Source organism: Pseudopipra pipra, chromosome 8 (assembly GCF_036250125.1).
Source record: "Pseudopipra pipra isolate bDixPip1 chromosome 8, bDixPip1.hap1, whole genome shotgun sequence".
NCBI classification, from domain to species: Eukaryota; Metazoa; Chordata; class Aves; order Passeriformes; family Pipridae; genus Pseudopipra; species Pseudopipra pipra.
The window spans coordinates 26,785,276-26,797,940 of record NC_087556.1 but is presented as its reverse complement, the minus strand read 5'-3'; the positions used below and the strand labels follow the sequence as shown (position 1 = coordinate 26,797,940).

General features: G+C 41.5%; 2 long non-coding RNA genes across 2 annotated transcripts; one reads left to right on the top strand and one right to left on the bottom strand.

The window, feature by feature from the left end:
- Positions 1–3,158: 3,158 nt before the first annotated feature.
- LOC135418460 (uncharacterized) lies at positions 3,159–8,749 on the bottom strand. The gene is made up of 4 exons (XR_010432455.1): positions 8,580–8,749; positions 7,054–7,152; positions 5,274–5,388; positions 3,159–3,368 (listed from the first exon to the last, which is right to left on the bottom strand). It is a non-coding gene; the product is annotated as an uncharacterized LOC135418460 (long non-coding RNA).
- Positions 8,750–8,840: 91 nt separating this feature from the next.
- LOC135418459 (uncharacterized) lies at positions 8,841–12,085 on the top strand. The gene is made up of 3 exons (XR_010432454.1): positions 8,841–8,962; positions 9,511–9,590; positions 11,689–12,085. It is a non-coding gene; the product is annotated as an uncharacterized LOC135418459 (long non-coding RNA).
- Positions 12,086–12,665: the final 580 nt, after the last annotated feature.

Below are 12,665 nucleotides of genomic sequence, written 5' to 3'. Positions count from 1 at the left end.
ACTGAGAGGACATGGAGAGATACAATGAAGATAAATTGCTGTAATAATGGAAATTGAGACATTTGATTGATTTTATACAGTGGTCAGCTCACTAAGGCTTTGGGTTACTGTTCTTTATATTGCACAAAAAGAGAAAAAGATTTTTTAATATATATATTCACAGAAATATTACATTAAATTAAATCAAAATTACAAAATATTCTCCATTTTATAGCAATTTCTATCTCAAAACAACTCCTTTCCTCTCTTTTTATTATCATCATTCTCTGACTGCTGCTTGGAAGCTTTGTGCAGCACCGTTACAGAGCTGACACCTGTTGTGATGCAGCTATTCTTACAAACAGGCCTATCTCTAGTACCAGGCAGTGCCTTTTTTCTCATATGGTTGTTCATGTTGTTGTTTTCCACAGGTTTTACCTTTTAAGTTAGCAAAGGGCAAAAAACCAAAAAAGTCGTCAAGGAACTTCGCAGTCATTTTGCAAAGAGTTACATGATTATGAGTGTGCTGGTTCTGGTGGGGAAAGGGGCAAAACATCTGTTGCTACAGACTCAGGTGTGAGAAAGGTGTCAAAACACTTTTCTTCTCAGACAATTTTTCTTTATGATCCAAGTCAAAATCAGTAGGACAGAAAAACTTGAGGGGAACATCATACCCAGACACTGTTGTAGCAATACCTTCCATGAGTTCTGAGTGTGGGTTAGCAAGCTGTTTAGTCTTTTGGCTGTAGATCTAATGCTTCCTAGCTCTTACCCCAGTACAGATCCTTTGCCTTTAAATTGTCTTCTGGAGTTGTTTTATTGACAATCTCCCTAGGCTGACAGATCACGTGTGCTCTTGAACGCACTGATCTGTTCGTTTGTATCTACCTTCAGAGAACCTTAGAATGGTTTTGGTTGGAAGGGACCTTAGAGATCATCTTGTTCCAACCCCCCTGCCATGGGCCAGTACACCTTCCACTAGACCAGGTTGCTTTAGTTAAGATCTCAGTGAAAACTGATTCTTTATCATTTTCATAAGCTGGCAGTGGGGCCCCTTAAACTGCCATCATTATCCAGATGAGGAGTCATCCCAGAGTGATTTGCTGCAGGCATCTGTGAAATGGCTGCAAGCTTGAGAACAAAATAAAAACATGATGGCAAGTGAAAATAACAGGGGTTATCACCATAACAGGGGTTATCACCATCACTCACCTTCAAGTCTGACTAGCTGTGGAAGTTTTATCTGAAAATCCACTTATTGACTTGGTATCGTCTCCCTGATAAAATCTGGTATATGATACTGGAGGGTTGGTGCAAAGTGATCCTCTTCAATATCATTTTAGGCTCAGTGTAGAGCCTCACAAAACTTGTGATTTGTCAGCACTAAATGCACAGTGCACTACCTCTTTTAGACAGATATTTTGGGCACTAAAATCCTTAGTGCTCCTTACCTGCACAGAGGGTTCCTCAAGCACCAAATAAGAGATGATTATAAGGCAGATCCATGGCATGCTATTAGTGATTTCAGTCTTGAATAATATGAGTGGTTGAATCACTTTTAATGGTAGAAAGGGACTTGGCTAACAGGTTAAGTCAAGGATGATCCTAAACCTTGAGGAAAGCTGCACTCATGTCTGAATTTCATGGCTTCAATATTGACTTTATGGGCCATATGATGGCTCCTCTGATGCATCATTCTCTCTTTTGCATCAGACTTTTTCTACAGTTAATGGCTTGATGCTTTGGAGTCGGCACTTTTAGTGTAGGGGACTGTATTTCTCTTCACATGGCTCATGAGCAGATAATCAGAGCGCTGAATAATATAGCTCATATTCTATAGGCATTATCTCTCTAAGGGAAAAAGGCTGTGGCACGTTAAACAGCTGTTAGGGATACTATCTTTTAATAGGATGCAAAGTATTTCTAAGAGTGATCTACACCTCCAGAGAATTGTTTTTTTGGCTGTATAATTAACCTGATTAAAAAGTCTGCAAAAGTGAGGAACAAGTATATATGGATCTATGTGTGACAAATGGCCTCTAGTACCAAACAAAAATCTAAGGTTCAGTACAGTCTGGATAAAAAATGGATGTCCTGCTATTGTCTTGGCTCAAACTACATTAATTCCCTGCATCATCTGTGATAAAAATATCAGAATTAGGCCATGATTTGACATCTGTAACTGCTATTAAGGGTTGGTGCACTGTGGTGTTTTTAGTGTCATGAGCATGGAATCTCCGTAAGATCTGCTGCTCAGATGGCAGACAGAGTTGAACTCTTCTACCAGGAGAAAATCAGCAAATCAAAATGATACAACCCTGAAGAGAAAGAAGCTAAGGATGGTAAAACCAGCGTGGTTTTCTACCAACCTGAATTCACCACAGATGAATGAGCAAATGGAGGAACCTTAAGAAAAGAAGCAAGGCTGTGGTATTTAGGAGTTTTACAGTTTGGGAAAGTTGTTTCAGAGCCTGGGAGAGAGATTTGATCATGGACCAATTAAATGCTGAACCTTGAAAATTGTTTAGTGTTATGTATAATTACTTTTCCAACTATAACAGGAAATTATTTAAATGCAAATTAAACTATGCTGCCAGAAGGTAGATGTATGTGCTGAATAGAGCTGTTTTAGGAAACAATGTAATTTTAGGAAAATTACCTCCGTTGTCCTGAGGAAAAAAACAACGGCTGTGAAATTAGCCCTACAAATAATGTTGTATCACTAAGATCAGTTAAACGTTGTTATTCTCCAGGACTTGAGCTGCTATAAAGCTCCTAAAATGAGTAACAATTGTTGCCTAAGTCTGTAAGGAGACTTCAGAAGTGAAACAATGTCCCTGTTTTTCTTGTACAATAAAGCATATACCACTTAACTCCAGCTGTTTGGGAGGGTGGGTGGAAAGCTGGGAAGATTTTAAAGCTTAAACATCTGTACTTTTGGTTCCCAAAACTAGAAGCTTTGTATGCACCAGTCCGATTTGTCTGTTACAGTACTGTGGAGCTGCTTGCCATTTTAATTGGGAGGCTCCTAGAAACCATCCAGGTCCCATAGTGTGACTTTCTGATTCACTTGGTGAAAGCCACAGGAGATCCTTCTAGGACCTTCAAAGGGAGCAAAAAAAAAACCACACCTAAAAAAAGAAATTAGCTTAGGTTAATGTAGAGAGAATACCAAAGCATACTGAAAGTGGGGAAGTGTTTTGTTTGGCTTTCATGAGAAGACTGAACTCTATTGACTCTCACTTTCCATCCATCAGGCTTTACTGCAGGACCATTGCAGGCCATACTACTGGTCCAGCAAGAGCCAGGCTTCTGTGGGGAGTCTAGGAATTTAGCAGTTCTTGTGACACAGTCAGATCTTGCTTTGCTTTCCCCTGGGATGATAAAAACTAAAAGAAAAGAGAATGTTTTACTGTACATTAACACATTTAGGGGTTCAAGCATTCAAACAGGCTTGTGGAAGAAAGAGCCTAAAGATTAGGCATAAGTGGTGAAAGCACATGGGTAGAGGGAATGGTGTTAGCTCTTGTCCTGTTGGTCTTTCTGTCAACCCTGCTGGGACAGGTTTGGTAACAGCTCAGAAGGGATTTTCATCTATCATCAAGGGCAAAATCTGAAAAAGATTTTAAACCCCTAGTGGACATGGGTCCACCTGAATTAAAACAAACAAACAAACAAACAACAAAACCCAAAAAGTCTAATGGGAAGAAAAATTGTTTTTTATCTACAAATATTTTTCTCAGGGAATAGTGAAAGCTTTTCTCCCCACAGCCCTTTTGATGATGGTCCCTGAAAAGGAGGACACAGTGACAAAAATAAATGAACTCTTCCCTGAAGGCTGTCCCCCAGACTCCAGAGCAGAGTGAGTTTCCAGAACAGCAAGTGATTTAACACTGCATCTAACACATTTGTGCTCAGTGTCTGGGAGTCAGTCACAGGTACAGAACGTGGGCAGGAAACCCAGTCCCTGTCCGCTCAGAAACTCAGAGAAGAGCTGAGATACAGCCCCTAGGAAAGGGAGATTCAGCTGGCTGGAGGAATAACCCAAGGCAGGAGGCAGCAAGATGCAAATCATGGGAAAATCAGACAGATAAGTATCTTGCAGAAGACAGGCATTTCCACCAGTGTAAGAGAGCTGTCAGGTGCATCAGAGACAGGTCAGAGAGGGAGAGCAATTTTGTTATGTTGATAGCACCCAGCATGGACCCTCTTGCACATGGGATGTGTGCCCTTGTGCAAACACATATGGCCAAATGTTTCTCTGGGGTGCATCATAAAGCACATAATTGCAAGGCATTTCCCACACATCCCTAGGAGCCTGCTGTGACAGCTGCTGAAAGACAAATGCCAGTAGCAATCAGCACCTGGCTAACAATGTTCAAGCAACTGTGTACCCAAGAAAAAGGTTCCCTTGCTGACTGCGGTGCCACTGGCTTCAAAAAGTGAGTGTTTGAGATCAGATCTGCACCTTGAAACCTGAGGTGTCAATGTGCCTTGCATCAGTGTAGGGGGGTAGGGGACTTATCACCCATCTCTTCCTTTCTTATTTCCCCATTTCCAGCAGCCTGCAACTCTGTCTTCCCGGCATGGGAACATCCAGAAGGTGTAGGACAGTGGCTAGCTTTGTATGTGCTTGGGAAACTCCCTGTCCCTTATTTCCAAGGCATTTGAGAGCCTCTTGCAGGCACACTGCATTAAGAATGTCTTTACTGAGGGGACTAAAACCCATTGTAAAGACACAAAGCATTAAATGTTGATCAGGTTAGAGAGGCCAGGTGTGCACCACACGCAATGAGCCTTGCAGGAGACAGCAGTTTAAATTACTGTGCTGCATATACAGCAGCCTTGGGGTGTGCTGAGGCCTCTTTATGTCACCCTGGCAGCAGAAAGAAGTTTTAAGCCATTATTTTGCCTAAAGAGCCTCCTTGAATAGGCCACAAGTACATGAATGCTTATTCACAGTTGAAATTAAACTGCCTAACAGTAAGGGTTTTGCTTTCCAGAGCCTGTGGGAAGTAGAGGCTGAGACAGTTTCTCCACTGGAATGTGAATGTACTGCAGGGGGGCTGGGGAGGCTCCTGCTGCACTGTGGGGCAGACTGTGGGGCCACGTTTTCACATAAGAATTGTTCTTCTCTCTTTTTCCCAAAGGATTGTACTAAAAATGAGACCTTCATAACCTCTGAGAAGAGTCATGTAGGAAATAAAAGGCTGCAATGTAAAGACATGGAATCATTCTGGGCAAAAATCCATCAGCAATTTGAACAGGGGAGCACTGAGGCAGGAATCAAGCACCCTGTGAAATGAGGACCTCTCTCGACAATTCAGTTCCTTGTTGGAGGTTTTTGACAGCTTGGCCCTGGATGTCTGTTCTCACAAAATTTTTCTTGTTTTGGCTTCTGTCTCTGGCCTGAAAGAATTGGCAGAGGAAGGTCATGTTTACCTAGCAATATATAATTTATATAACTTGAATTTGAGGGGGACTCTTGATATGAAATATGGATTGTACTGCAAAGTCTGACAAGCTGTCATACTCGAGGAAGGGACCCTGTCCTTTGTTTAGCTCTGCAAAAAAGTACAGCAGGATGGTGATAAACATGAGATGCGTGCTGCCTCGGGCAGAGGCTGGATGGAGCATTTCAAAGGTGTGCCCAAGGGTATTACAGCTGAGCTGAAATCTTTCTGCCTACACAACTAGGACATCTTAGTACCTTCAAGGTCCTCTTCAACCCCCATCTGTGAGCTCCTGGTTTTCATTTTACCCTGGTCATGTATCTGGTTTTAGGCTGCTCATTTAAGAGAGAGTAGAAAAGCTACCAAAGCAGCCTAACCATGGAGGAATTCATGTCTAGGGAGAAGCTATAATTCAGCATTCCTGGCATCTTCTTTTTTTGCAAGCAACAAGAAATAAAGGACTTGGAAGTTCGGGCAACCTTTTCACTGAGCCAGGCGCAATAAATGAGTGGTGTTCGTCTACTGATCACTGATAGTGTAGGAAGTTCAGGTCTGGGGTAGTACCCACACTGTACAAAACATTTGGTAAAATTATTCTTACTATTGCTTAATCAGTAAAAATATTCTTTAATGACCTTCATATCTGCGAGGAGAAAAAAAATCAGAGCAATGAAATAAGTCCTCTTAAAAGCTTAATTAAAATATGAAACCTTTGATTTCAGGCAATTAAACGAGACATTTTATGCCTTTAAATTAAGTATTCTGATACTCTCTAAACAGAATATGCTTATGACTGAAACTGTATTCAAGATTATAATGGTCTGGATTAGTAGTGCTTCAGATATGCACCTCAAAGCAAAACTGACTGCAGAAATGAAGCAGAGATTGCTTCCCAAAGACTAATGAGAGCTGAAGATGCTCTGCTGGTGGCTGTCAGAATTGGCAGCTGCCTTATGAAGCTGAAGGACATAGATAAAAAACCTATGGAAAATTTGAAGGTGGTGCTTCTCTGGAGTCAGATATCCAAGTATAGGTGCCCATAAACATCCCACTGTATATTGAGGAGCAACCTGAAATGGCCACTGTCTGCCTGTTTGGGAGCAATCTGAAAAAGATGCCTTTTTCCAGCTGAGCCATTTGTCTGTTCAGCCTAAGGCATCCCTTAACATTTGGGTGAGGGCAGAGAGACAAGATGAGCTTGGTTGTCAACCAAATCTCGGCTTTGGAAAGTAGCTTTTACCTGCCTAAATTTAATCTAATTGCACATAGTTGTAGCTTTTGCTTTTACACCCTACCCTAAAATATTGAACAGCAGCATACTAGGCAATTAAATAGCTGTCATGCCTTCTCCCAGATCTAGCAACACTTTGAGGACATATATGACTCCTGATTTGTACAATCAGTTAATAAAAACTTTGTAGAGCACTTTTGGATTCATCTGAATGAGAGGTACCACCATAAATGTAAGATCGTTCTCATTACCATTAATATTCTTTTATAAGGGACCTTATCAAAAGCATTTTGAAAAGCGAAGTAAATTATATCTACCAGGGCACCTTTATGTACTATTTTATTAACTTTTCAGATGAAGAATTGCTTTGAAGTAACAATATTTCCTTACGGTGACTGAAGTGTATTTTCTTCCTATCGTCATTCATTTGCCTTCATTATGGTGACATTAGAGGCTACAGCTGAGGTCGAGGGCCTGTTGTGCTTAAGGCTGCATAAGCATGAAAGAAGAGAATGGTGACATTTTGGGAAACTTAAAAAAAAAAAAAGTAAATAAACTTTTTGGTTTTGTCCATGCTGAGATCCTTGTACTCATGTCCTGTGTGGCACCAGCTGGATGGTGGTTGTTTCAAGGGATGGGGGATCATGGGGGAATCCTGTCCCAGCCAGGGTGTCTCTACTACTTTTGGGGTGTGAATCTGCCCCAGAGATGCTGTATCCTTCTCTGCAGTGCTGATGTTGCTGCAATGGGAGCACTGGCTGGATGGGCAGCATTTCCACAAGCGTTGGGGGGTACTGCTCCTGCAGTAGCTCCCAGTGAGTTTTCCCTTGCGGTTGTTGCACAATAGGAGTCAGCACTGAACCCTTTCCTTTGTTTTCAGAAGGGAATTTCACCCCATAAGGTGAGTGGGGCACCTTGTTTGACAGGTTCACTATTGTGTGGTTTGTTTTCTTTACAGGCTGGGCTGGGCACTGCCTAGTCCAGGTGATTTACTGCCCTGGTAAACCAGCGGCCATATAACTCCTTCCTCAGGTCCTGTTCACCTCCCACAGTGTTAAAGTAAGTCATTGCTGAATTCACTCTCTATTTTCCCAGAGAAAGCATCAGAGACAAGAAATCTCTTTAGTTACATCCATACAAATAACTCATGCCATGGTTTTATTCCTGCTTCAGCATCCTCTGAAATTTCAGTCTCCCCTCTCCCCACAAAGATAGAGGGCTGTGCAGAAGAAATGCCTGCTTTAGTATATCTGACAGCAAGTAACCATGGAGAGTGGTGTCTTCCAGCAGATACATATATTTGAGTTAATTAGGTACAATAAAGCTGTCACATAACAACAGCGCTTTCTAAGTTTCACTCATTATATGCCTGGTTGGGGGTTTAATTTTTTCTCTTCTACTGTATCAGAAATACTTTGATTTTTTTTTTTTAATAGACCTGTACATCTATGTCCCTTACTTTCTAGCTTGTCTGCATTTACTCTACCCTCTGTTCTGCTCTTTAGTCAGATATCCTTTCTAATTTTTAAAAGAATGTTTATTTTCAGTAAACTCTGCTCAGCTGTGCAAATTTCATTCTTCCTGTTCTTATTTTCAGCTCAAAGGTCCAAGCACCATCTGCCCCTCTAAGAACAGATTCTTAAATAGCCTCCGGATTGATTACATTAGCCAAACTCACCCTTGGTACAACTCCTGAGGCTGCCAGAGCAGTTACTCTAGGAACAAATTTGCTCTAAGTTGTTAAAGAGTTTCACTATGCCCTTGAGCCTTCTGTTAATCATTTTTCTCGTAGTTTTAAAATCTGGCCTTTTAAAGTTCACCCTCACTGCATTACCCCTAGGAGAGTAACCTTCTATTATGATATCAAACCTAATTGCACAGTGATTATGATTACCCAGTGGATTTCTGACTCTCACTTCCCTTAACTCTTGTGCATAATTTAGCACAGAGTTGAGATTCAGTCCCTCCAACAAAGAACTCCTCTGAAAAGCAGTCTTTAAATAATATCAATTAATTGGCTTTTCATACTATGGGCTTTTCAACTGATAGGCAGCAAAGGCATGGAAGTCATAACTCTTCCACTACTGACTCAGTGCCCTCCAAGGGGTCAACCTGCATTGTTCCAATGGAGTCATAGAATTGTCCTCAGAGTCATAGAATCAGAGAATCATAGAATGGCCTGGCCTTGTGCTGCCTCCAGTGGACCCTGCAGCTTATCCAGGTGGCCTTGGCACTGGCAGAATGGTGATAGGGAAAGAAAGGAGCCCCTTTAAAAGCCAGAAAAGTGAAAGAGCATAACGTTTGGAAATTGAAAGACTCTCTGTGTGATAATAGTCAGAGGATAATAGAAAGGAAGGAGGTGATGGGGTTCAGTGCACTTCTGTAATGGCTGTTTGGTGACTGCAGTTGTTGCAGCATGTGGGCAATATGTATTAATATAGCTGCACATCCCACCAAAGCCTCTTGGACCCTGTGCTCACTCTCCTGTTCTTCCCATGACCCTTTGTAATGAGCTTGATGGCAGACCAGATCAATTTGTTTGGTGGTTTCCATGAACGGAGAACAAATGGAACAATCTGGAGAAAGCATGTTGCTAATTTCAGAATGTAATAGCTTCTGGTGATGGCACTGGCCATTATAAAAATGTTTCCCCTTCAAGGGCTCCTGAAAATTCTGTGGAAATGTTTAGGGCTGAGTACATGACAGAGGTAAATATTCTGGTCTTTTTAGGTTTCTGAGTGGGAGTACTTCAGCTGAGGACCAGTCACCCCTTTTATAAATAGTGGTTAGCAGAAAATACAATTCATATAACAAAAAAAATAAACACACATTTTCTTTTTTAAAAAGCCAAGCTGCAAAGAAATGAAGGAAATAAGAACTAGCTCATAAAGATTAATTCATCACAGGAGAAATTTCCTCTCTGAAAGGTAAAGTGTAGTAGGGTTCTAACTGCCTGCAGTAAATGCAAATGAATATTTTCTGTTTGCCCTAGTGACTGCTAATATACATATTTATCTTAATGCATTTGGAAAAAAAATTAAGTCAAATAAAAATAAAGCTCAATGGCTTGTTCTAAATGGATTCCCAACACTGGCAGAAAAAGACACACAAGGCATTTTGCTAAACACTGTATGAGTGTGTAGCAGCACTGCTGAAAACAACATAATGGGCTATTGCCTTTCAGCTTTGCAATTGTGGCTACACAGTGCTGTTGGGCAATCTTCTGCTTTATGTGTGGGCTGTGCTGAGCAGAGGCTGGTGCTGGTACTGGGCCAAGCAGTAGCTGTGCTTGGATTGATACCAATCCCATCTTTTCCTGCTTTTCACCTGTCCCTGACGTGAGGCCCTCCCTGCTGATGGTTCATAATTTCCTTAGAGCTGTGAGGTGGCATGACAAGCTAAAGCACTCACAGAAACATTTGGAAGCTACAGGCTTTTATTTTTACATGGATCTGACATATCACTTGAGTGTGCTCTCTGTTATCCTTGGCTGACAGTTCAATATCGTCCTGGTCATTTTCTTTGGCTGTTGTTTGCAGCACTTTGCTTTTAGGAAGTGATTATGCAAGCATTCTCAAGCTTTCTCTGTGCTCCTTTTCCTTTTGAATCATTTCTTCACCAAGATGCACCCTGTGCATTTCCATTAGAACCTTGGGCACAAATTGGCTGGGATTTAATCTCTGATATATCAAGAAAACACATTCTCGTCTTTAAGGACATGTGTTGTTGAATGCTATGCAATAAACATAGGAATAAAAATCACAGAGTCATTTAAGTCTAGAGTAAAAAAAAATTGCACTGATTTACTGCACCTAAAGGTTTCCTCTCCCTGCACTGGATTTTTTTTTGTTGGTACTGGATGAAAAGAGAACTTGCAAAGACAAATCCAGCCGAGCACCATCAGATTAAGTCTTCATCTCACAATGCTCAACGTGTCTCTATCACCAGCATCTACAAGTGCAGGATGATATGAAAAAAAATACACAGTAGACAGGTATCCACAATAAGCCACATCCCACCCTGCCCATGCTGCCAGGCTGTTCCAGACTCTGGGGGAGATGGGGGCCACTGTGGGGTAAGAGGTTAATGGGGCTATGATCAGATGGTAATAAGGGGTGTTCTATGTTCCCATTAGGTAGCTAATGCATTCCTTGCCAATATTCCTCTCCTGAAGTAAGTCTAGCTAAACCAAATCAATTGAAGAACTTTCAAGGACTTGAAAGTGTACCCAGTCTATGCAGTGGGGGATAATTTGCACAATCAGTGGAACAGAGGGCAGAACTGTGTCTGAACCAGGAAGCCAAAGGCAATAACTAATGTGCATCCATAAAAAATTCATGGGAAATTTCATCTTGGGTAAAAGAGAATGAATAACTATGTTGATTAAGTATTAAAAGTTCATTTTATTTTTAGAAGTACTCAGAAAATTGAAAACATCTGGGAACATTATGCAATTTTTTTATGTAATATCTTCCATTTACATTTCATCAATGCCATCAATTTAACCCTGACCTGTACGGAGGCAACCCACAAGACCCATTCCTCTTTCTTGCTGGGCTGCAAGAAGTGGTTGAATTCAAGCACTTTTCTCTCTCTGTGGAAAAAGTGTTGTGTGTATAAATGATGGTCTATATCAGAGCATAATGACCAAATCCTTCTACATGTTTGACTCTCATCATCCTACTAACAAAGCGTACCAAGTTTGAGATGTGAGTGGCAGAAAAATGTCTTAGCCTGATATATCTGTTAAAATGTTGAATCCCTGGGAATTTGCCCTGGGACATCTCATAGGACTAGCTGTGGATCCTGTTAAATCACAAGCAAGAAGCTTGCAGAGAAAGCTTAGATCTGCAAAGATCTTTTGCTAGGTCATGCCAGAGGTTAGCATCTAGAGGGTAGAAACAGAAGTGCCTTTATGGGTCTACTGTCACTTCTGCAGTGACAAGATCAGGTCTGTTGATACTTAACTGCAAGATATTTTACTTGGAAAGTGTGGTGATATTATTGTTTTTATTTTTCTTTAAGGAGGTGACATGGAGCCATTAGGAGTATTAACTGTGTCAGATTGGGCATTTGGGTTGTGTCCCAACTCCCTGGGGGAATGATTCCTCCATGGATCAGCTGAGAGCAGACAGAGAGTGTAAGGTGTAGCTCCAGCCTCTTCAAAGGTCTCTGGCAGAGGGTGGAGCAAAAGGACAGCAACTTTTTGGATCACCTTCCACCTCCAGCAAGCATTCTTGCTTTGGCCCAGATCTCTGCAATTTCCATCAGGTACCAATACACTAAAGCAAATGTATTTTGTCCATCATTAAAAGGCTCATTCACAGTCATTGTATCACCTCTGAACATGGGGACAAGTCCCTGTCCTACAGGGAGCTCTATTCCATATCCCGTGGAGGAATCACCTTTCAAGGACAAGGCTTGTTATTTCCTCCCATGCAGAGAAGCTGCCAGCAGGAGGGACCTGGTTTCATTTGTGTGTATTTTTGAGACTGTGGCAGGAGATTAACTCATGTAGGATTTACCAGATGTCTCTCTGTGGAGTGGGCTGCTTTGAAGAGCAAAAGAGTTCTTCAGTCTATGCCTAACCAAAGGAATGAATCATACACCTGCACACTCTCCTTTCTTTCAAGGACACAGTGCCCTGTGTAGGTGGGGGTGTTCTTTTCTTGCCTGGAGAATCTCACATCATCAGAGGCAGAATATTAGAGGAATGGGGAAGGGACAATGCATCGATTTTGCTTTATAGCCTGCCTCCTTCTTAATCTCTCTGGCAGGTTGGCAGGTCAGATAAGTCCTGCCTAATCTTGCATGGAGTTTTACCAATGTCTGCTTTTTTTTTTTTTATTTCTTCCCTGTTTTAGCTTCCATTAACACTTGCTCAGTTGACATAAGGTCTTGCACCCTCTAAGTGCTTGCAGAAATGTGCTTTCTCTGGCTGATTTCAGTCAAAGGGAAGTAGGGATGCACCAAGAGCTATCTGAATCTGAGCAGAGGCTTCC